The 23,811-nt window shown below is 33.0% G+C and overlaps 1 long non-coding RNA gene across 2 annotated transcripts; it reads left to right on the forward strand.

Annotated features, from left to right (window-relative positions):
• The first annotated feature begins 1,097 nt into the window (after positions 1–1,097).
• Positions 1,098–21,856, forward strand: LOC124959541 (uncharacterized). 2 transcript variants are annotated; one of them, XR_007103977.1, is made up of 6 exons: positions 1,098–1,191; positions 4,498–4,587; positions 8,109–8,229; positions 12,174–12,254; positions 15,917–15,983; positions 18,034–21,856. It is a non-coding gene; the product is annotated as an uncharacterized LOC124959541 (long non-coding RNA). The 2 variants fall into 2 exon arrangements; XR_007103978.1 differs by having other exon boundaries at positions 8,109–8,196.
• Positions 21,857–23,811: the final 1,955 nt, after the last annotated feature.

Below are 23,811 nucleotides of genomic sequence, written 5' to 3' on the forward strand. Positions count from 1 at the left end.
TCAACATCAGTACTTTAAAGATAATATCCTATTGTCTTCCAGTATCTTTTTTTTTTCTCAGCAAATATCAACATCTATTTAAATTCAGCCCTCAGAAATAAGGTTTATTGTTCCTAGTTCCCTTCTGAATTCTGAAACTACAGATTTCTCCTCCATTTTTTTCTGAGTTGGTTGACTTACTGTTTATTCATTCATTTTTTATTTTTTGCTACACTTTGGTCACCATGATTATGTTTGTGATTGGGGAAAGGGATTCCCAACTCAGTGTGTTCTATTGATTAATGTCTCTTCTTCTTTTTCTTTTTTCTTTTTTTTTTAAGAGATGACTTAAATATTATGAGTCTTAACATCGAATACACACTTCCCCTATCTTGCAATATCTATAATTAGATTAGAACAATGCTTGATCTGTGACCAGTACAGCTTTTCCTACATGCAGTTTGAGTCCTAGCTCACCTCTTGCATGTAGTGATCTTATCCTTTACTTCTAACTGGTATTGTCTCCCTGTTTCTGTTGACGATTTAGTTTTACTTCTAAGAAGTAAATCCAATTGTCAGGACTTTAATAACCTCTGAACCACAGAGGCATTTGTTTTCACACTAATTTACCTTCTTTGCACGTTTTCTTACAATATGTCCAGTGTAATATTAATGAAATTAATTTACTGAATGTTACACTTAATAAAGAATCCAGCAGATATGTCATTTAGTGGCTTTAATTGCTTCTACAATTAACAACAACAAAAATGACAGTAACATAAGAAACCGTTTTCAATATCCAGCAGTCTCAGTTTTTTCTTAAATGCAGTAGAAGGCCTTTCACACTCTATTTGTCAGTTTGGCTTTAAGGTTTTCATTTTGTTGGCTAGAAGACAGATAAAGGGGATTATGGACAGAACTGAGCCTGGTTTCTGCTAATCTCCAACTTGAATTCTTTCAAGGGTTGCAAAATATGATTCAAGTATTTCACAAGCCTTTATAACCTGAGCCAGACTTTGTCATCTGTCTGGTATATGTGCCATCATGGGTGGATTTGGGACTGACATTTTCTATCTCTGATCTCAACTGTATAAATATTTGTTTAGAGTGACTATCAACATAGCACACAGGCACTTTCTCCTCTGATGTATGGATGATAGGATAGTTCTTAACTGGGGACCTATGGATTGGGCAGCCACAAACTATCAGAAGGTAATGAGGCAAAGTGTCAGTGATCTAAGATTTTGTATTTTTTTCCTTAGGTAAAATGTAGAACAGTTGTTTTTCTTCCAGAAAATTCTCTCTTAGGATTTGGTTTATATTACAGGTATTGCATATATATACAGTCATACAACTGACTTTATAGTTGGTGAATTAGTGTTCCAAAATACCTTACATAATAAGGTATCTTTTCTTTTGGAATTAAATAAATAAACAACATTTCTCTCTTTATATCCTCTGTTGTCTTCTCAGGTACTGTCTCTAGGAAATTGCCTTAAAAATTTAGAGAATTTTTTAAGCAGTATTGTGTAAATATCCTAATCTTTAATAGATGGATTAATATTCTTGAAGTTATGATTTGTGTGCAATTCGTGAAAAGCAGATTACATTGATGTCATGACTATTATCACTTGTCAATAAGTTATTGGTAACATACACAGTATGTATATAAGATTTATAATTTCAATAAAATAATTTATAACCTCTAATAGTTAAGCAAATATTGAAAATGGGCAGAATTAAAATCATTGACATCTCATAGACAGAAACAGGTGAGGTTTGGGCGGATTTAAAGCCCATTCTTACTCTTAGATGAAAAAATGAAGGCTAATTCTTTAGAGAGTTTTGGAAATTGCTATAAAAATTATCTAATATTGTCTTAGGATAAAGAACAATGTTTTAAATTCTGCTGTTTATGTGCATTCTTTCATTTATTAAACACATGTTTAAAAATCTATTTATTGCTAAACTTTGTGCACAAACTAGGCTTTCAGGAAAGCATAGCATAGTCCTTGGCCTCAAGTAACTGAAAGCAGTAATTAGCAAATATTAGTTTACTGAGGAAATTAAAGATGATGCTGTGAAACAATCCTTTGTAAAATTAAATTTATTAAGTTAATCATGTATTTTATTTTTGAAATTATGATGCCCTTTCACAATAATGATGATGATGCTAAATTGTAGTTATATTTTGTATCCTTTTCATGAACCAAAATAAAAAGCATGATATAAATTTGGTCTGCCAGATGATTTGATCATCATTCCTGTTATTGTGGTTTTTGGTATGTATTTTTGGAAACTATTGGAAAAATATAGGAATTAATACCTAATCAAAAAGACTGACCAAAACAGAATCCAGATAATTAAAGTATAGTTATAATTAGTAAATTAGGAATATGCTCGGGTTCTGGAAAACACATTGATGGAAGTTTTGTTTGTCTTCTAGCTTTAACAATGGGTAGGATATACATAGGGGACTCAGGTGTGGGAAGGTATGCCAACAGTCAGTGACAGATCAGCTAGAACAATTGGAACTGTTTTCTTTGGTATTAAATTTTACTTAGACTGTGCTTCTCACTGAGATTGAATAGTAGGACTAAGTTTGCCCTTCTGCAAATTTTCAGTTGTAAACATCTGAAAAGGATAAACTATATCATATAATGACTTTTAGACATTGGACAACAGTAGCAAAGAGCAATGGATTTTATAAGGCTGTTAATTGTAATGATAACCCATGAAAGTCAATGGCATGATGCCTTTGTGTAATTCAGTAAAATGCTGGTGTAAGAATAAGTCCCAGGTCATTCGTAAAACATAAAGCTGAAATCCTTTTTCATATTTACTAATAAAATGAATTTAATTTGGGTGAAATATATAAATATGTTAAAAGACTATAATTACTAAGAGAAAACTCATTTTATAAATATTGCATTTCTTTAATAAGTACGTAAATATAATTTAATTAGATATATTTTAATACATAAAACATTAGCTAGAGTATACATGAGTAGTCCTCAGTAGTGGTGTCAAATTAACTTGCTTCAATTCTATTTTGGTTGCATTTAATAAAGCTTATATGTGAGCTTCAAAATGATTATTTATTAACCATATCCCAGATCAAAATTCAAAAATAGAAAAATAATAGAAAAATACATAGCAACTAACAAATTGAAAGTGAAATTCACTTCTAATATATGAGCTAAAATTGTCAGGGTTGTAAATAAGCAAGAAATTATAATTCATATGAAAAAGAAAAATCAATCAATGGACACAAAAATGATAAGATGATAATCAGTAAACAAATTTAAATGGTTGTTAATATTGATTTTTACAGGTTTATAAGGATAGAGTAAATAATCCACCTCATAAAAAGACATGAAAGGCATGAATATTACCAATATTAAAAATCTACAGGTGAAATATATAATTTCTTGGATAAAATAATATACTGGATGGGATTAGAAGGGATGAGACAATGAAAGCACAGATTAACATTTCTCTGGAAAATTAAATTTTTGTTATAGTCTTTCAAGCTGAATAGTTTAAATGTGAAGTATAAAATAAAAAATAGTAGTTTGGTTCCTTTCTTTAAATTTATTTTCCTCTTTCTGGGTCACATTTCTAAAAATAACAAGTATAAAGTTATGAAAATTTTCTTCAATGGTATTAAAATGAGCTCATAGGTCTTGTATGGATTTTCGAGTTTAACACTAAATATCTAATACTAAATATCTACTGTTTAAATATCTAAAACTAAATAAATACTCAATAAATAATAAATCACTGATAGATCAAAAAATCCAAAGGTACAACACAAACTATTGAAGAATATAATAAATGAAAATTAATTTATTTTTAAGATACAGTTGTTTTGCACAATAAAAGAGGTGATATAAGAATTAACATATTTTCTGTGAAACATCTATTAATTTAGAAGGTAAATAACTAGATAAACATAAGAGATGGTTGATTTTAACACATTATCAGAATTTTCTCTTATTTTTCACTGATAGAATTCACTACGCAAAATTATAAGATTTTCAGGATAGTTGTTTGAGGGTGGGATGCAAAGATTTGCTATAGAAGCAAGTGCTAACATATTCTTTCTTTGAACTTCAGTACAGAAAACAATGCCCTTTATGCCGAGGTGATCTTGTGCTAAGTAACTGTGTTTCAGAATAGCTCGAAAACTATATGGTGCTCTTCTGGTTCTAACCTACATATCCTATATCATGTATGTTTTATATTGATATAAATAATATCAGTATAAATCAATAACATCAATAACAAATCAATAACATCTCCTAAAGGACTATGTTATGCATAATGAAATCGTATTTTGATACAACTCCTTTGATAGTCACTGCCAAAGTTATTATTTATACTCCCAATTTCTAAAAATATGAGAGAGGAAAAAGGAACTAAAGACTTCAATCATCTTCTGACTTTGTGTATTCAGTAATTTTAGAAGAGGATACAATTAATTTATTATAAAACATTTTATTTCTAGTTTTTTAGGTAGAAATAGTAAACAATCTATTAAGGGTGGAAGGACTAGTCTCTGAAGACATTCTCTGTTTTCATCTTACAGAAAGAGGTATACCATAGGTGAGTGATCAGACTGATGTGCACATTATTATAATGCATTACATGTTTTATATACAAATAGGTTTTATAAGTAACTGTTAGAAATATTTTATAATTAATTGCATAATGGATTCCAAATATTTTCGTAATTTAAAATTATAAGTGCTATTGATAAATATTTCCCTATAAGGAAGAGAAAATGGCGTTCTCATTGTCTCTTTCTATATTGTGGGAAAGAAAATATGAAGGTGGATTCCATCTGGTAGAGATCTCTAAGTAAGTTGTTGAAGAGAAATATCTTTGAGTTTTGCTAAGATTCTGGTGAGAGTTGCACCAGTTTCTGTTGAGCTCTTGAAGAAGATGTAAACGTGAATTCAACCTGACATTATGATCATCTGAAAACCAGCGTCTAATTCAGATTGAAATAACTAAGAAAACTGGGCATGCAAACAAGTACACATGAGCCCAGATATTGTTCATTCTTTTATTGCATTGTTTACATTGGCTCCACTGTCTTACTACAAAGAAATTGCATCCTAAAAACAGTATAAATGCCTGTTATTCCAACTTGTTTTTATGTTCTCAGCTGTAATATTGCTGAGTACAAGATTTCTTCTTTTTTATATGCCTCTTTCTTTCATTCACATGAGATTGCTACTTGGTAAAATTTCATTACAGTCTATGTGAGCAACAGTATGTAATATGGAACAAGAACAGTGTCAAAGAATCACCTTATGTTCTGGGCTGCAGTGAAGGTAAGAGTGTTGCATCTTTGTGATGCTCATGAAAGTTAGAACTTAATGACAGAAGTCAACTGATGCATATTCGTATCTGCAATTGAGCTTCAGCAGTGATAACAGCACTTTGCTAAGAATACTATAAGATTCCCTGATAAGTGGAGAATGATATATAATGGGAGTGGGGAGGTGGAGAATGAGAGAATAATGGGGGAACTTTAGAATATGTAGAAGGAAATGAGAGGGAGGAAGGTATGAAAAATGGTGGAATGAGACAGACATCATTGCCCTACGTACGTGTATGATTACATACATGGTGTGAATCTACAGTGTGTACAACCCTAGAAACAAAATGATGTACCCATTTTTGTGTACAATGAATCAAAATGCAGTTTGTAAAAAATTAAAAGCTAAATAAAAAAATAAAAAAGAATACTATAAAAAGTCATTAGAAGTTCCATATTAGTTATGCATTGTATGTTTGCTTTTTTCTTCTACTTATATATAGGGTTTTATTACTTTGATTTCCACTAAAATAGTTGAACTAATGATATTTTCTGAATTATATCTTCCTTATTCTCCTTGATTAGCTGAATATATATCATTTCAGGTGAATTAATATCATCACATATGATCCTATAGTAGTACATAAGTCCATGACTTTCATTCTGTGCTGTTTTAGTGGAACTTTTCTCTTCCACACATTTTTACAAAGATAGTCATTCAGGTCATCAGATTTCTGCCAAAAATTAACTTTTAATAATATATTATGTTACTCTATGTCCAAATTAGAACTTCCTCACTCCATTCTTCTCCTTTATAATGTTTGTAGGCTTTGTTTTTTAGTAGTACTTGACTCTGCTTGAAAACTTTCCAGACTTTTATTTGTATATTTCTTTGCCCTCTGACTCCTTTAGTAAGACTGTATACTCTATTATAGAGTTTTTGTCTATCCCTAAGGTCTAAAACATTTCCATACATAAATACACTCATAAATTATTTGTCCTTGCATATTATATTTAAACAGGGTTGAACTGTAGGTTTATATTCATCTGTCTCTACATCACATGCAAATAATTCAACAACTTTTGAAACACACAAAAGCTTAGTAGTATACATTAGTATGCTTCTCTCATTGAAAATATTTATAAGTAAAGGAGAAAAGTTACAGGAACACTTGAGAATTTCTGCAGGTGTGTTTCCCATACCAATGATTCTCTAACTCTGGTATTTATTGCTTTCAATTCCTCCCCCCCCCCCCCGCAAAAAAATTGGACTTTTAGATATATGCTACTGGAGTTTTGCTTCTATTTAAGATATGGAAAATTTCAAAAGTATTTCTCCTGGACTAAAAATGAGGGGGAAAAAAGCCATAGAAAATACAGAATAGTAACTCTTTTTGAACTCTTTAGAATGTTGATTCTTTAAGGAAAGCAAGTAATATAAATATCAAAAAGGATCAGGTATCTGCCAGAAACGATGAGTTTCAGGATCAGTCTTACTTTTGATGAAGTAGGGAGAAGAGGTTTCTTGCTGTGTGTAACTGAAGTTGATGAGAAGAAATCAACTGTTTTTCAAAAACCACTGATGTTATTGTTTAGGTCAGTTGCAGTCTGAAATAGCTAGAGGAGTGAGAAAGAGAAGAGAGAGTGGGAAAGAGTGAGAATTTATTTTTAACTCACCAATATGAATATCACCATTATAGACATTGTTCTGGGGGCATTAATTTTGATATTTTGAGTCAAATGGACAAAAGCTTCCCCCCAAAAGCATCACTCAGCCAAGCTGAAAGAAGATGAAATAAAAAGTCTGCTTATTAGATTAAGTAATTCAAAACAATATTCTACTGTTGGCAAACCTTGTAGTCCCTGACCATGCATATGTTCATGTGTGCAATAAAAATTAAACACCAAAAGTATACAAACTTAATTTTCCAAAGTTATTTATTCAACACCTGTTATTTAAGTGGATGCAGACTAACCTGCAATTTCTCTATTTATCTCTTAAAATTAAGACAGGAAAAGCTATATAAAACATGACTGATTTTTGTGCCAACTTATTTTTTTGGCTATTACTGTTGTATTCTTTTAGAAACACAAAAATGTTGGTTAGATATATTATAAAAAAGTTTTGAAAATATTGTAACTTGGTAGTGAAATTTGGAGATACCATTTAGAGGAAGATCTTATATATGTTATGTTGTTTGAAAGAAAATGGTTAGGAAATATTCTGGTTCTAAAAGTGATGCATTTTTAAGGCATATATTCATTGATAGTGTCACTCCCTGGTAAAACTCTTAAAATAATTGAATCAGCTGTTTCAGGAAACTATAAGAATGCAAAAATTTCAAGGCCTCCTAAGCTGAGTTGACTAACACCCAGAAGACTCAGCGTTCTGGCTCTTCAGTCAAAATTTTTTACAGTGATTACTCTGCCAAATGCCTAGGCTAAAGGAGTGACAATGGGGTTCTTCAACTTACAGGCTGCGATGACATATTTTGCACCTTCATAGCTCTAGAATACATTTTTTGGAAGGAATGTCACGATTGAGACTGAATGCGTTCCATCACATGGATTGGAATTCCTATGGCTATCTATCCTTTCATGAGTAAATGTGTATCAATTTCAGGAAAAAAAAATGTCATGAATGCATGTCAAAGAAAGTGACAAAACACTATCTGCTAAAATTTTCCATAACCAAAGAAGGTCACGTATCTTTGGATGTTTATTTTCCATTACGGATTTACAGTTATCTCTGGGTATGGGACATGTGCATTTGTGTGTGTATGTTTCTTTTTTTCTCCAGAGTTGATTGAAGAGATTTTGAACACCAGCAGTGAAAACTCCCAGAAAATGCAAGCAGCACCTGGTGTAATTCTCAACAACAGTTATGGGTGAGCACATGGATAGAGTAGCAAATATTTTGGGTAAGATGGAGTTAGAATATCTTGTTTTTCCCTTGTTATCCAGGTGTAAGATTTGGTCAGAATGCTTCAAGACACTAAGAACTCTTAAGCAAATAATTATCAACAGATTTATCTGAAGAAAACGAGTAGTATTCAAAGTTATATGAAAATGATGATAGATTTTCTCTAATTTTCTTATGATATTCTTAGGGGAAATTTAAACAAGGTTGGAAATCCAGAAATGGGCATTGGTAATGAGAAAGAAATCTACCACAGAGATGTAGTACTGCTGTGAACAGTGGGAAAGGGAGTCTTTTTACATTCAGAGAAAAGTGAGGCAAGTCTCTCATCTTTCTTCCTCTTTCCTTTTCCTTATTATTTAATTCCTTAGCCACCAAGCTTTCCAATGGTTTGGCGCCATATGAACAAGCAACAGTCCATAACTCTGAAAATGAAAACTTCAAACTCAGGAACTGTAATCTGAGAGTATTGGTGCATGCCCATGTTGTCTTTCTTTCTCTGACTTATCACTGCTTGTCCCATGGTGGTGGAAAATATATAACAGAACAGCTTTTGGGCAAGAAAACAACAACAACAACAACAACAAAAATATATATTGCAGTACTTAGAAAGTACCAGAGAGATTGTGAAGAAAGAATATCTTGGAAAAGTGACTCCCTTGATTAGTTTATGCAATTCTGTATTTATTCTTGTATTATGAATTAGATCTTAAATATTCCCCTCAAAGCTTATGTGTTTAAAGATTGCTCTGCAACTGATGGAGCTATTGGGAGATGGTGGAATCTTGAGGAAGTGAGGACTAGTTGGAGGAATTTTGGTCACCAGGGGCAAGTCCCTTCTTGAGGTTATTGATACCCTGGCCTCTTCTTTCTTTTTGCTTTCTGACTGACACTTGGTAAGCAGACTTGCTCTACCACATGCTCCCTACCATGTTAGTCCTACTTTACCACAGGTTTAAAGTGATGAGATCAAGCAATCATGGACTGAAACCTCTGAAACAGTGATCCAAAATATCCTTTTCTCCTTATAAGTTGAGTGTCTTGGATATTTTGCCAAAGCAACAGAAAGTTAACATACCTTGCTTTGCTCATCCATGAATCTGACCCTAAACAATAGACCACATAGATTTTTGACAATTAAGATAAGAACTACTGCTCAGGTCACCCAGTGCAAAATGGATGCTGCATATGTGTGCTAATCTGAAGAACACTATAGACACTGAAACTTCTACATTCAGAAGGCTACTCAAAATTGTGATCTGAATCCCTCAGGATCAATTGCCTGATAAAAATATTAACATTCTTTGCAGAATTTCAGTAAGACTATTGTATAACCTATATAATGTTCAAAATACCCAGGGTAAAATTCAAAGTATTCTGTGAAATAAAAGCCAGGACAATCTCATTATTTGATAAAGACAAGGAACAAATGCAACAAATGAAATGATAAAGATATTGCCAGTCTGGCATGGATTTAAAGTAGGTATTATAATTATCCAAGAGGAAAGGATAAAACTCTTGGAGTGAATGAAAAGGTAGAATCTAAGCAAAGATGCAGAAGATAAAGGAATAAATTAATGGAAAATATCAAACTGTACTATTTAGTAATTGAAATAAAAACTCACTGGTTGTAATCAATAATCAAATGGAGATGATCAAGAAGAAGAATCAGAACTTGAAATTCTCTAAGATGAACAATACAGAATTAAAAAAAAATGATTAAAATAATGACAAAGGCAACAGAAACTCTCGAGTTAAACAAAATTGGTAATATAGCACAGTTTCAGAAGAAAAGAAAATGTGTAGTGAAAATAAAAAGGCTAAAATCTCATTGAAAGATATAAGTCTACAGATTCAAGAAACTCAAAAAGTCTTCAAAAAATACAAAAAGACCCAGTTATATCATAGTCAAACTGATGAAAATTGAATACAAAGAAAACTCCCTAAAAGCATCCTGAGAAAAATGATATATTATTCTTTTCTTTTCTTTTCTTCTTTTAGTCACAGATGAACATAGTACCTTTATTTTATTAATTTTCATGTGGTGCTGAGTATTGAACCCCTGTCACACACGTGCTAGGTGAGTACTGCACCACTGAGCCACAACCCCAGCTCTGGTACATTATTCTTAAAGAAAATGACAGGTATAGTAGTGAGTCTCTTACCAGAATCAGGGAAGTCTGAAGTAAGTGGACTAGTATTTTTAAAACAATAAGGAGATGCCAACCTGCCAACAGAAAATTTACATCCAGATACAGTATCTTTCAGGAATGAAGACAAAGCACATTCTCAAATGAATAAAAACTTGCAGAATTTGTTGCCAGAGAATATGCTCTCAAATAATTGCTAACATAAGTTTTTAATACAGAAAAGAAATGCTACCAAAGGAAGCTTAGAACATCAGGAATGAAACAAAATTGGTTTAAATATCTGGATAAATATAATGGATTATTCTTTCTTTTTCTAGTTTTTTCAAAGTTTATTTTATGATTGTGAGCAAACACTACAAAATAGATGGAATTTTGTGCGTATAAATATAATACTTTAGATAAGCAACATATAGATGGGAAAAGTAAAGGAACAGATATGGTGGTAAGTTTTATATATTTTTCCGGAGGTGCTAAAAAATAACAGTTAACACAATGAGAAAAGTAAATTATGTATATTGCAATCCAGAGAACAACCACTGAAACACATTTGGAAAGATGCAATCAAGAAAACATTAAATAAACAAGATTCAAGAAACCCCAAAGATGGAAGGAAGGGGAAGCAGAAGGAATGAAAACCAAATGAAATAGAGATTAGGATTTTCAAAATGACTGAGGACCTCACAAATACTCTCCTCAAAATGAAATACCAAATTGGACAAAAACAGTCACTTAATGAGTCTGAAATTGACTATAGTCTTTTACCAAGACGTGAAGCATTTCTTCAGGTCCAGCTACTGAACCTAGTAAGAACAGTGGGAGTCTGTTACTTTTCAGTCTAGGTCACTCACACCTGCCTCCTGCTCCCATGAACCCCCAGCTTTGAGGCACAGAAGAGGTAGGAAGATAGTGAGAAGGGCCTGACTTCTTTAGAAGAGAATGCTAACTCAACAATCCCTCCAGACTATGATTTAGATAGTATTTGGGGGGAAGCAATAGATGAGCAGCAGACCAACTGGAAACTTAACAGGGTGTTCTGGGGAATAAGGCAGTCAAAGCCAGTCTTGATGAAATCCTCCACTGGAAGTTTATAGCATACCTATAACCTATTTACACACTGGAGACTAGAGAGGACTTCAGCAAATGGTTTTCAGTTGTATCTGAGGCCTGAGAATGTAATTCAAAAAATCACATTCAGGTAAACTGCATGGACTCTGGAAGCAATGTCAATGCTCTTTGAGTATAGTATGTATTGGATTCATGTATTACTTTCTATTTTGACATGAATTGGCTCAACACTATAATCTATATTATCTTAAAAATACAGGTCTTCTGATACATTTATTTATAATTGGAAACTTTTTATGTAATTAAACAAGATCCTTTCTATTGGTTGTAGTAGTGAAAACTATATAATAATCTTATGTTATCGATTTTTATTCAGTGCTTTAAGTCTTTTTTTTTTTTTTGGCTGGCAATAATTGGAGAAATGTGGGGTGGAGTGAGGAGGGTAGAGTGAATGAAGGATATCAGATTAGATAATAATTGTTAAGAATCAAAACTTTATAATAAAATACTATTACCAGAACAGAGTAGCCTGGAGGGTTCAGTCATCATAGTATCAAGATGTCTGCTTTGGCCCTATGTGCAGACAAACCAATCAACTTGACAATTGCCTTTTCAGCTTCCTCATATTTACCTATTAACAGAAATTTTTCCTACCTAGAATATCTTGTTCCATTTTTTTCTGTTACACCTTAATAATTGTCTTTTTTTTTTTTTTTTTTTTTTTTTTTAGTGATTGCAATAATGTCTATGATTCTTGTTACTGTATTTCTACACAGTTGAATGCTTACCAAAGGACATTATTTCAGAAAAGGTATGGACTGGCATGTTCTGTTTTAGATTCTATAGGAGAGAAACAGGTAAAAGCTGTGACCTTTGGCAACAGATAGGCAGTGACTTGAAATTCAGCTCCCATTTATGAGGTATATAACCTTTGGTTTCTGTGTGGTTCATTTTTTTTATCTATAAAATGGAAATAATACCTACTCTACAGAGTTGTGAGAATTAAATAAGATAAATTATGCATAGTGAGTAGTAAAATTCTTGATGGATAAATGGTAACTATAATTATAATTAAAAATAGATGTTGTAGCTGGAGGCTCTTAAATAATGGATTTGGAAGTGCAATTTTGTTTACCAGTTCTTTTGAATTTCTTATGCCTTTTCCCATTTGCAAGACTATCATCTTCTGCATAGTTGCTATGTTATGTTCAAGTAATCTGCATCTTTGTATGTTGGTACCTCAAAGCATTTAGAGTTTGGCAGTAAATACATAGTATCTGTGTACCAAATGAATAAAGGAAATAGCCATGTCCCATGGTAAAAAACAAAGCTCTCAAATACTTAAATGTATGTGCACACATACAGGCATGCTGGGGAAACACACACACATTTATATATCTATGCAGATATAATATATTGAGAATATGCAATATATTTAATTTTTCTTTTATTTTTCTGAACAAACTGGTCACAGAATATACACACACAATAAAGTACAAATATATGCACACACATTGTGAAGAGTCTTATTATCTGAGAAATATTTTCATCTCATAATATTTTTTTCCTCAGTTGAAGATAGCACTGGAGATGGTTCCATGACTGCATATTTGAAATTAAGCCAGGGCAGTCTCAAGTGTAGAAAGTGATCGAGATGTCACTGCTCTGCTGGGGAGACATACTCAACTGGGGGGGTTGTTATCTAGGCACTACCACTGCCAAAATTAGTGCCTTGGCCACAGATACTGGCTTCTTGCAGGAAGAGATGGAGGAAGAAAATATTTTAAAGTTTTGCTCAAACCATTGGAGGCAACCACAAAATGAAAACACATTAGTGTTAAAGTCATTACTCAATTTGCTTTGTCACAAATCTTGTATAAAATATATTCATCCATAGACTAATCACAAAAACTGTATACATATATCTATGTATGCATTTCATAATTAATTGATGTGCTGCTCTGCAGTTTTATAGGTATTATTTCAAAGCTTATAATGACAAGACGACTAGCTATTTGTTGAATTTATTTATGATCTGCTTGGTATAATATCAATTGAGAGGGTCAAGTGTTTCAAAATTGAACTTTGAGACATAAATTCAAATATGTATTCTCAATTCCTAGATGCTTATTTCCAAAGTTATTATTTGTTTATAAATATCTTCTTTCATTTTTATCTCCTATAGTGTCTAACAAATTATATTTCTTATGTGGATGCAAAATGAACAATGCTAAAATAATTTGAACTAAACAGAAAGGATTTGAGTTGAATCAAATAGAATAGAATCTAATCAAAGGACTCTATGAGTTGTGTGTGTACAGTGGGTAAGAGTGTTCTGGGGATTGAACCCAGGGCCCTCTGCATACTGAGCAAGAGCTCTATTATTGAGCTACATTCCAAACCCTTTGATAAATTATATTTTATTTTGAGACAGGGTCTCATTAAGTTGCCCAGATTGGTCACAAACTTGATATCCTCCTGCCTCAGTTACCCAGTAGCTGGGATTACAGGCCTGATTTTGTTATGACCTCACACTCATAAATGCATCTTATCAATCTTCACTTACCAGATTTTTCCCATATATAGCAATATGCACAAGCAAATGAAAGTGAAAAAAATTGGTTCAAATACCCTGGCTAATGTACTACTACAGATAGTCAAGATAATTTATGTCTTTTTTTTTATTTAATATATAAGGTATACACAAGTTACAATAAGAATTATATACTATATAACACAAATAAATAAAAAGAATACCTTGTCTCTTAGAAAAACATAAGAAAATAAATTTTCCATTGACATAGACTACCTCACTTCCCTTTATTCATTCATTTATTCAGTAATGTTGAGTTATTAGTTTGTGCAAAATAGTCTCTCAGTAGAGATCATGTAAAAATAATAAGAGAGTCCTTTCATTTAAAGATGCTTACATAAGGAAGATATGCAAGTAATACAGGGAATCTGTATATTTATGAGGGAGTAAGTTATATTACATTAAGTATTTTTATAGAAATAAAAATCTGCTTGGAGAGAGACAGGAAAGCATTGTTGGAAATGTGAGATTGAGCGTAATACTAAAAGGGATTCAGATAAGGGAGGAAGAGATTGGAAAGATTGTTTCACAAAGGGCAAAATTCATACACACAGGAAAACATGAAACTAAAAAGAGATTCTTTAGTGCCAAAGGGCTGAAGGGTGCATTTTGATCCCTGTAGTGCTGGAATCCTCTTGACCACTGTTTTCTTAACAGTATGTTATTATAAAGTTTTAAATTCCTGACAATAATTGTTATCAAATCTGGTGTTATTTTATTCTCCCAGAAAGAGAGAAAGGGAGAGAAAGGAAAAAGGAGATATCTATATCTGTGCATATATATATATATATAAAATTTTTTTAAGGGAAACTTTGCATGCATCTACATGTTGAGGATGAAAAAGACACAGGGTGTGATTAAAACCCAGGACAGAATTCTCTTCCTTCTTCTGCTTTCTTGGACTTTTGCTTTTGTTTTTTTTTAATCAAAGACAGAATAGTTTGTCACATACTCAAATCAAGACTACAGCTATTCACTTTTTTCCATCTTTATAAACTGTGATACATGAGAATGTTCCCCAGAGATGTCAGTTAGTGTAATTTTTCATGTCACTGAGTGGCCCTAGTTGGATCCTGTGTCAATAACTGGATACATCTCTGAGATCAAACAGGGAAACAATAACACTGTCACAGTTTTTCTTACACAGCAAAACTCTAAGACTATAAAGTAATTGACAATGTTTACCAGAATCATATAGAGTTAGAGTTGAGGAGAAAAATTTCCTCTAAAGACTAGAGAAGCTCTTATCTCAAAGTAGAGGAGGAATGATGCTGTTCTGAAAAATGTATTAATTGTGCAACTAATCTACTAAGACATTTGGAATCTTTCCATGATATCATGTAAAATTATTGAAGGGTTTAGGTCAGAGTATTAATGTGTATATACACATGGGTGGGTCCTTTTTTAAATATATAAATTGATAGTTGTTCTATGGGAGATCGATTGATCTGAGAAGTAAAACAGGAAAAGGAAGAGGGAGGAGAACCTGTCTTAGTCATCCTGGTGGGAAATGATGAAAGATTCCACACTGACATCATCATAGATAAAGGTATTGATATGGTTTGGATGTGAGGAGTCCCCCAGAAGCTCACATGTGCAACAATGCAAGAAGGTTCAGAGGGGAAATGATTGGGTTGTGAGAGCCTTAACCAATTAGTGAATTAATCCCTGATGGGTTGTGAGAGCCTTAACCAATTAGTGAATTAATCCCTGATGGGATTAACTGAGTGGTAACTGGAGGCAGGTGGGGTGTGGCTGGAGGAGGTGGTGCACTGGGGCATGGCTTTGGGTTATGTATTTGTATCTGGCAAGTGGAGTCTCTCTCTGTGCTTCCTGATCATCATGTGAGCTGCTTGACTCTGCCACATTCTTTCTCCAAGATGTTCAGACTCACCTTGACCCCTGAGGAATGGAGCCTGCTCTCTATGGACAGAGATCTCTCAAACTGTGAGCTTTCAAATAAACTTTTTCTCCTCTCCAGTTGTGCTGGTCGGGTCTTTTAGTCACAGCAGCAAAAATGCTGACTAGAACAGGTATATAGCGAGTATATTTGAGAAATAAGAAGGAAATTTGGCAAAACAGCAATTGTTCAAATAGAAGGTATGTTTGGAAAAGATGTGTACAGGAAGGTGAAGGAATCAAGAATTCCCTTTAATTATTCAGTCGTTAAGGTTAATTATGTTTAAAAATGCCTCTCCCATGTAGTCTTCCTTTCAAACTTTGTAGTCACTTTATTTAATTTTATCTTCATTATCTCTTGCCTGGAATATTGCAATAGCCTGCTCAGCAATCTGTATGATTCCAGTATTTTACCTTTCTAATCTTATTTTCATTGTATAATTTGAGATATCTTCCTGAAAAAATATGATCTCCCTTTGCTTTAGTTTATAAACATTAAATGCTGCTCTAAAACTAAGCCAAAAGAAGTTTGTGGTTTCTCAAGATGGCACAAGATGTATGACAAATGAATCTTCACCTGCCATCAGGGTAGGATGATGTAATCCACAAGTGACTACGATCCTGTAGAAATCAACTATACTACAGCTTAATACTAGAAACTGAGGTTCTCAGCCCTGTTTCAGTCTATGTTCTCCCAGATGGAAGCCTAGGAAAATTTCCCCTTATTATCTCTATTAACAGGGTCATGTTGAATGTTTGAATATGAGAATTGGAAGAAAGAAGATGACAGAACCTTATTACAATTTCTCCAGTAGCAAGGAACAAAAACATGAATTTTATCAAACATGAAATTATTTTAATCTCCAGAAATTTTCCTGCAATTCTTCTGCCTAGTATCTGGAGCCAGATGTGTTCATTGCCAACAGTTTCTTATTGTTTTTACAGCCTTATGACTCCCAAATGTTAATGGCAAATATAAGACCTATTAGCAGTTTCTCTGCATCTTCAAACTTCTAACCTTCTCCATGGTTTTGCAAAAAATTCTATTCTGCTCTAATTAATTCTCTATCCACTTGAAATACCTGGAATGGTTATTGTGATTGTCACCAAACACAAATTGAAAATTTTATTACCAGAAGTGTTTCCATAAAACCAAATATAGAGATATAATTATGCAGCTTGCTATCTATTGTGGTTATATTAAAAAAAAGAGATGATGTCATTGCCAGGGAAAGAGAGTTTACCAACGGTCTATGTGGGGCATAGACCATTAAATTATCTACTGCAGTTATTGTAATAACAAACTTTGGTATACCAAATAACATTAATAATAGAATGTTATGTTGGAAATAAGAACTGTGTTGTAGACTAACTGTTTTAGCACTGAAAGTTTACAGGGAAAAAAATTGGGAAGTCAAAGCCCTTAATCTATCAATTTAAGGTATGCCAAGGAAGTAGTGACACTCTATAATTGGCCCTCCAAAATCTTTTAACTTCTCTTGCCACATGCCCAATATACTCAACGCATAGATTTAAAGTTTGACCCTGTATGTGTCTCTCAATTATAGTACAATTTGTATAATTGATCGAATCTTCAGTAGCAGTGGGAATTAAAACTATCTTGATCCTTTCTCCCCTCCATATCCCAATGAATATCTCTTGTCAGAAAAATTAACTTTTCATGCCTATCTGAATAAGCCTGTGTACTCATTATTCCAGGTCCTTTCAGGAATCACCTCCTCCACTCAGTCATAGACTCAAAACTCAAAGTTACATCCAATATTCCTCAGAAATATGAATATGATACATCTTATTGAGAAAATTGTGTAAAATCTATTTTTTAACAGAAACCTGAAAAATATACATAACAATTGATTCCTTAGGGACTGTAACACGACTGAAATAATGTAATTTGGATGGGTTAAATTTATCGATCTAACTATAATTTCATCAGCTTCCTAGATGTAAAAAGTGAGAGCAGATACAGAATTTTCTTTATACATTATAGAGAAATGAATTAAAAGCTTAGGAATATAGAAATACTTGGATGCATTCATATTGTACAAGCCATTTGTAACGACTTTTTTTTCCCCTTCAGGTGCAGAGTATATTCCCTTCATACATTGATTAGGAGATTTCAGAATCCATGAGAAGTTCTATGGTGGTCCTTCTGGAATGATGGAGTTCTCAGAACTGCACTGACCACCAGAGACAGGGAGGCCTGTTACCAGAGGGATGATCACATCCAGAACACAAATGAGAAAGAATCCACCTGAAGAAAGCTTGGAAATGACTATTTTATCATAGCATTTTAAAAAATCATTACTTTAGTATAATTTAAAGAAACAAAATTTAGTTCCGATATACAGAAACCTGACTTGAAGTATTACATGGAAAACATTTGATTTCTCACTTAATTTCCAGTTCATTCCTACTGTCTGATTTCAGAGCACCTAGTTTATCATGTTGATGACCTTATGCAGCTTAAGTCTGGTGAGCAGGAAAAAGCACTTAATCTAGGTTTGCAGATAAGGACTATATGTGATAGAGAGTAAGGTAAATGTCAGAAAAATTCAGGAGACTACTACCTTTGTAAAGTTGCTACAGAATGAATGAAATACACAGGCACATGCTGAAATATCAACTTGAAAGCCAAAAAGCAGCAATGCCACTTGTTTACCTCTATCATTGAAGCTGGTCTCCACATTTGACTTGCTTCTTGAAAATCAAGGGACATAATATAAAATGTTTGAGTTCTCTGCATGATCATTTTCCAAGTCAGCACATAGACTGCCAATTTTCAATGAGAACTAAAGCAGGAAATTTCTCTATAGGTGGCAGCTATTGTACAAACTGCTATGCCATTACCTTAACAAGCTAGCACACCTAGTGCCTTTGGCAGTTTGTATGGAAGATATTTTGACAATAACCCTAGGTAAATTACAATGAATCTCCCCGAGGTTTTCTAGTAGTGTATTTCTCTCTTCTGCAAATAACTATTATCTTTGTTTTGTATTGGATCTGGTTAAAATTAATTGCCTTATCTTGGTTCTTCATTGACCTGAGATGCTTCTCATCATCTAATCTGCAAAAACTTTATATAAGAGGAGCAATGTCATATCAGGAATATACATAGGTGGTATTTATGCTCATAATACATATCTACAGTTGGTATTTATGCTCATAATTTCTTCTATGTGTACTTTATTTTCTTTTCTGCCTCAAGCAACTAATATGGTACTATGGGGGAGTTTCTTATAAAAAGTTGTTCAAGGAAGAAAAGAAATTTAGACCTTATGGATAAGTGCTCACATGTGATATAGTAAAACCAGCCAAAATTAGGACCTATCAGACATTTAGAGACTTATAAACACACACAGGAGTAGCCCTGAGCAAAGTGTGATAATGCTTCTGAATAGTATATCTGATTAACTATGATGACAATGTAAAGAATGATGGAAAGATGTTTGGGACTCAACAAATTCACGAGCAATGACCAATTATTTATCTAGAAAAAAAAGTAATTGGTTGGGGTTGGGATTGTGACTCAGTGGTAAAGCACTTGCCTAGCATGTGTGAAGGACTGGGTTTGATTCTCAGCACTGCATCAAAATAAATGAATAAAATAAAGGTCCATCAACATCTAAGCAAATATAAAAAGATAGTAATTAGAAAAGCACAAAATTGAAAAATTGATTATAAGGAGTTCTGTGGAAGAGCTCATGAATGGACTTCAGGAAGTAGATGTGGGATAATCATATTGGTGTTCCATGTGCTGTCACCAAATGGTTCCCAACACAGAAAAGCCTCTCTGTAATTCTCTGGAAAAGATGATGTACTCTTTGAATGTTAGAAAACCACTTTTTTTTCTATTCACTCTAGTGCCTGATCTATTAATCATGGGTGAGGAGGCCTGGGCTGCGGGTAAGGGAGTTATTCATGGCCTCAACAATATGAACTTCTCACCATAGCTGGCCTAGCTACATTCACTGCTGGACATCAAAGTTTCCAGTATAGACACCAATGCTGGTACCCTGATAGGATCTTGTCTTAGTTCATTTGGCACTCACTGCTATAACAAAATATTTGAGACTGAATTAATTTTAAAAATCTTAAATTTACTTCTTTTATTTCTGAAGGTTGGAAAAATCTAAGATCAAGATACCAGCAGGTTCAGTTGCTGGTGAGGGCTGTTTTCTGCTTCTACGATTACACCTTATGGGTATATTCTAATGAAATGTCCTATACAGTAGAAAGTTGAAGGACTAGTGGATGGAACATTGTGTGAAGCTTATTTTTAAGAGGTCTTTCTTAATCACTCTTGAAAGGGAAGAATTCTCATGGTGTAATCATGTCTCAAAGGCCCATGTCTTGCTGCCATCAGACTGGCCATTAAGTTTCAACACCTAAATTTTAGAATGTCCAATTTCAAACCATAGCAGAGTTATTCTCAGCAGCTCCACTTGGCCACGTGTTAGCACATTGATTTGAATGATTTTCATCTATTATATTCACCACCAATGTGTCCTAAGCTACATCATTTCCAATCAAGGAAATCATTAATAAAAGAAAGAAAAAAAAAAGAAACAAGACAATATGCCCATGAGTGATGATTCACTGGTCTTAACATTTATTCTATAATCAAAAAAGCTAAGTTTATTAATTGGAATGGCACACTGAAGAGTTGGAGAAAAAACAGTCTTAAAAGTTACAACTAACAAAAAATGTGCAGCCAGAATATGTGGTTTCAGTAATCAGAAATGAGAGCTGGAGAGGCTTGGTTTTTCTTTTTATTATTGCCAATTACCACTTGCAAATGGTTGCTTTAACTCCCTGGGATTTAGAGAGCTGAATGTTAGAGATATTATTTATCATTAAAATACAACAGTGTGTCCAGTTAGCTGGCTGCCACCTGGCCTATTGAGACTACTAATGCCATTGAACCAACAGGCCAAAAAAAAGTGTGTGTGGGGGAGTCAATATAGTGACTAGGATGAATGATATTGAATATCAGTTAAAAATAATGTACTACAGAAGGGGAGGAGAAGAATATGTGTGAAATCCAAAGTTTCTCTGGGAACCCATTTTTTAATTTTAAACTTAGGTGGGAAACATTAAATAGAAGATAGTAATATTTCAATAAAAGCAGTCCAGAGATGAATATTGGAACTGAATGCACTTTGTAAGAGATGCCTCGAGTACCTTAATTTTTGCTAGGGATACCTTCATTATAATAGGTGGAAGCATGATGTTATTTCTATTGTTACTGTGTGGAAGTTAAATACAGGCAGAAACATCTGACTGACATGTTATCATGTTGGCATCTTAAAATAGATCTTTGTGAGGGCTTTCTTTTTTTCCATCAGAGAACTGATGGTCAGTGTTAACTGACACACCACTGGATAGATACACGTGTGTTCACTGGAAGCTGTGCTGGGTATTTTTATTGGCAATTTGAAACTTTATTTTTAAAAACTTTCCACTGAAATATAAGATGGAGTGAACACAATTTCCCCAATTCTTTCCATTAATTACAAATAAAATAATCAGGCATGATATTGTGAAAATATGTTTTTATCATTTAAATGAAAACACTTTCTACTAAAACATTTTTTTCTTTCATCTTAACAGTGTCTGTATAAATAGTAGTTCATAGTTTATAATACATCGGCTTAAAGAAAACAGAACATAAATAGTATATTCTAGGTATATTCTAGTACATATACTAGAGTTAAACATTGAGTCTTGTATGTGATGACCAAAGGCTCAAGGAATAGGGAGTGAAAATTTTTAAAACATTGTTTTAAGTAATTTGGTTAAAAAACAAATAATGGAAGACATAGAAGTGAAAAGGGAAACAGATATATCAAATGTATTCTAAAATTAGGATATACACTAAATGATTCTGCCATAGACATTTCCATGTTTTAAAAAGAATTAATACTTTGGATTACTTGAGTTCAGTTTATTGAAAAACCCAGATGTATTTTTCATTTAAAATTGAACACCAGTTATTGTACTTCATGTAAATTGTTCCCATAAATCTTTATATCAGTTTTGTCTAGAACAAGATGTGTCAAAATACCTGTAGTGCTTTTTGAAATTCATAATTATAAACCACAAATCTTTTCCTTTAAAACTCTTATACACATTAATAATGGGTTATTATAGTTTTATGTGTTAAAAAAGGAGAAAAAGCACCAAATAATTTCAGCAACCTCTATATACCTTCATATTGCTTATACTCTTTAAAATACATGTTCTTTCAATGCAGAAGTCATTACACAACTATTTAAACTTTCAAATTGCTACATACTTAATGTAAAGTTATTAACAATTACTATATTTTTGAAAGTTTATGGTAAGCCACTGTAGTTCAGTTAAATAATCATATGTAAACATAATAACAGCCCTATAAGGTGAGTAATAACAGAACTATATGCTGAATTTTAACATGTGGAAACTGACACTTATATGAATTAATTCACCTAACTAACAAGGGGAAGATTCAGCATATGAATCCATAATGATCTAGATAGTTTTGGATTCCTTTACTTCTAATCAAAATAAACAAGAGGTGGAAGTTACTTGGGGGATGAAAGAAAGAAAGAAAGAGTAGAGAAAAGGAGGAGGGAGGGAGGGAGGAAGGAAGGAAGGGGAGGAAAGAAAGAAAGAAAGAAAGAAAGAAAGAAAGAAAGAAAGAAAGAAAGAAAGAAAGAAAGAAAGAAAGGAAGGAAGGAAGGAAGGAAGGAAGGAAGGAAGGAAGGAAGGAAGGAAGGAAGAAAGGAAAAGGAAGGAAGGAAGAGGAAGGAAGGAAGAGGAAGGAAAAAAGAAAGAAAGAGAAAGAGAAAGGAAGGAAGGAATGAAGGATGGAAGATTGATTTTTATTTATTTATTTGTTTTCAAAATGCTTATATGTCATTGTGAAGTGTTATTATCAACAAAATGACAGGTCCAATCTGAAACTTTGAAGTATGGTTGTTTGGTGAACGTTGCCAGTATTTTAAAGTTTCATATCTTGAGATTCTGTAGCATAATAACAAGGTTAATTTTCCGTAGAATAAATAGCCTTCCTTTGTCAGGCAACATAAAGATTGGTATTTGCAAATTTCTTGTAGGTTAGATCTAGCATGTACTTTTGTCTCATTATAGGAGTGCAGAGAGGCAGTTACTTAAATCTAGCTTTTACAAATCCTGCCAATGGAATGCAGAAATTCTATGTGGCATTGGTGCAGTTTCAGTTGTGAACTCCCATGCTTTGAAATTTTAGACTGGAGTGTATCTTTTGGTGCCTAGGTTAGAAATCTGAAACCCTCATTATTTCTGCATTTGTTAAGCTATGTCTTTTGTTCCACTTGCAGACCAAGCAGTTGGCTTTGATAAAAGTTGATCTACATTCAGAGATCTGCTCTGATCTTGGCTTTCTACAAGGTTCATCCCAGGGTACCTTGAATGCTTGAGAGAATACTTTTAACTGATTTCCGTTTTTTCTTTCTTTCTTTCTTTCTTTCACTTGACTATTTTCATTTACGTACCTGAAACTTACAAATTTGCTTTTGCTCTATTTCTAGGACTGAAAAGGTTTGGTGGTTTTTTTCTCATAATAGAGTGCATGACATATATTTTGCAGGATTTTCACAAATCAATTGCCTTGTTTAAAATTTTAAAGTATCTTATTCATAATTTCTTAGGAACATATACATATATTTATATATGTAGATATATGCACAGACATAACTGCATATGTGTCTGTGTGTCTCATAAAGAGAATTTGGTAGTGTTACTATTGTACAATGACTCCCAGACTTATCTTTGGGTTACAGATAATTAATTCTGCATTACAATGTGGTGATCTAGATTTGTGGAATTTAGAGTG

This window comes from Sciurus carolinensis, chromosome 1 (assembly GCF_902686445.1).
Source record: "Sciurus carolinensis chromosome 1, mSciCar1.2, whole genome shotgun sequence".
NCBI lineage: Eukaryota > Metazoa > Chordata > Mammalia > Rodentia > Sciuridae > Sciurus > Sciurus carolinensis.